The sequence below is a fragment of the Arachis hypogaea genome, chromosome 13, assembly GCF_003086295.3.
Source record: "Arachis hypogaea cultivar Tifrunner chromosome 13, arahy.Tifrunner.gnm2.J5K5, whole genome shotgun sequence".
Lineage (NCBI taxonomy): Eukaryota > Viridiplantae > Streptophyta > Magnoliopsida > Fabales > Fabaceae > Arachis > Arachis hypogaea.
Window position 1 is genome coordinate 138337160 of NC_092048.1, and position 2483 is coordinate 138339642.

At 34.8% G+C, this 2483-nt stretch overlaps 1 long non-coding RNA gene across 1 annotated transcript; it reads right to left on the reverse strand.

Annotated features, from left to right (window-relative positions):
* LOC112792017 (uncharacterized) lies at window positions 1-1361 on the reverse strand. Its single transcript, XR_003197309.3, has 2 exons — window positions 964-1361; window positions 1-384 (listed from the first exon to the last, which is right to left on the reverse strand). It is a non-coding gene; the product is annotated as an uncharacterized lncRNA (long non-coding RNA).
* Window positions 1362-2483: the final 1122 nt, after the last annotated feature.

Sequence of the window (2483 nt, forward strand, 5' to 3'; positions counted from 1 at the left end):
TAAATAAAATTAAAATAATATCTTAAAATTTAAAATATAAGTCTTTACAAACATTAATAATTCAATATCAATTTTTAAACATAACTAATGATCTAAAAAAAGATTTAGGCAGGAACAATTTATTTGGGATGTGTCTGGAAATATTTCCAAATGCTTCTCATTGAAATCTTTGTTAATGGATCACAACCATCTTTCAGAAAAACATACTAGAGACATTGACAGATCTGTCAAACCTAACAATGCTGGATCTCTCTGCTAATAACTTCAGTGAAAAAATTCCTAGTAATCTTTATATGATCCCTGGTTTGGTCTACTTCAACGTTTCTGGAAACAACCTTGACGGTGAGATACCTCCAGCATTGGGCTCTAGATTCAACAATGCCTCTTCATTTGCAGGTAATGAGAAATTATGTGGGAAGCCGTTAGATAGAAAGTGCGAGGAGATGAGCAAAAACAAACGCAGCAACACAACAACAACTAATGATAATCAACAATTTTAACTATTTAACCAAAGTTCACTAAAATTTTCTCAGGTTCACAACTCCTCTAAAAAATCAAATAGAATAGCAGCAACCACCAAATTCAACAATAATTCTAACTAAAATTTGCATCAAACCAAAGAAATAACAGAAAGAACAGCAACAAGAACTCTAAAAAAATCAACATTCAACAATAAAAAAGAACAACAACTCTAAAATTTGCTCAGATTCACCGAAATTAACATCGATCCAGAGAAAGACAGCAACAACAATTCTAAAAAATCAACATTCAACAAACAAACAAAAAGAACAGCAATAACTCTAAAATTTGCTCAAGTTCACCAAAATTAGCATCGAAGCAGAGAAATAACAGCAACAAGCCAACAACAACTCCAAAACTAAATGAAACAGCAACAACCCCCAGATTCACCGAAAAATTAACATTGAACTAGAGAAAAAAATAGAGTTGAAAACCGGAGCTCACCTGGTTGAAAAGACGACCACCACCACTCGAGGGAGCAGATGCTGCTTCATTGGTTCCGACGAAGCGAACACAGGGTCACGGACTCACGGTGACAGACTGAGGGAGCGACGAGTTGAGAGACCAAGAGTGACGTTGAGGGAGTGACGAACTGACGTCGAGAGAGTGACGAACTACCGGCGCCGAGCTTGAGAGAGTGACGAGGTGAGGGTGAGGGGCTGTCCGCTGCCGACGCTCAGCTCGAGAGAGCAGGGACAGAGAGACGAGAGCACGAAGTTGGCTTGGGGGTAGTTTCATTCAGTCTCATATGCAAGGCTTAGGGTTCAAAAAAGGAAGAGTGGGGGCGGGGTCTGAGATGATGCCGTTTTAGGGGAAAAAAATTAATAAACATGACCCGGACCGGGTTGGATTAACCGACCAGGTCACCAGATTTACATGAAATTCGTCGGGTCAAACCAGGTTCGACCAAATCTATTGCATGAACAGTTCAACTAGCGGTTCGATCCGGTCAGGTAACCAGATTATTGGATTTTTGGTCGAATCGGCCGGATCGAGTCGGATTTGATAATTATGAAAAAAAAAGACTCAAGACAAAGTTTAAGAAAATTATAAGATGTGAGAGAGTGTTTCTAAAGAAAATTTCTAACTCTTTGCTCTTTCGTCACCTCTCTGTTTAGACATTTTCAACCAATTACTTATTTTCTGAGACATCAACCTCTTCTTTGACCATATTTTTTTAATGGCCAATTATAGCGTACAGATGTCTTCATACAGATATTCCCATTCAATGATGGGCATGCGGACATCTGGCAGCGTACTGTTTGGTAGACAGTAGCTTGGCAAAGCCTGTTGCAACGTGTATTATCCAGCCGAGCTGCATCCAAACTGATGTGAGCAGCTACAACCTTGCAAGGATTCACTGTTGGCTTCGATTCATATAGTCCAATGGCTATATTTTAAAGACACTAAAAAGGAGCTTCTTTTTTTATTTTATGGGACAAACAAAAATAAAAAAAGACTAATGTAATCGTAAACTAATTACTTTAAAAAAATTATATTTGTGCAAACAACCACATTGTTTTTTACATATTAAAAAAATTATTTAGACATCAATTCTTATTCTCTCTTATTTTGATCAAATTAAATTATGGATCTCATTAATTTTTTTCATATCACATTTATCACCTCTAAAATTCTATTTAAAAGGTATAAAAAAATTATTTTATGCAGATTTTTTTTGTAGTTTTAATTTAGATCACATTATATGATATTTGCCTCCCAAAATATTTCAAGATTTTCACTAGAAATTAATAGCTACATGGAATATAGCTAGGTTTAAAATTAGCAAATAAGAACAAGTCTTAAAGCAGAATATATTTAACATAAATTTTAGAAACATTGATAAATAATGATTGTCAATTTTTATTATACTTTTTATAATTAAATTTTATCAACGATAATATATAGTTATAGATAAATTTAGGTTAATATTGTGGCTAATTTATTACTAATATATCTACTTT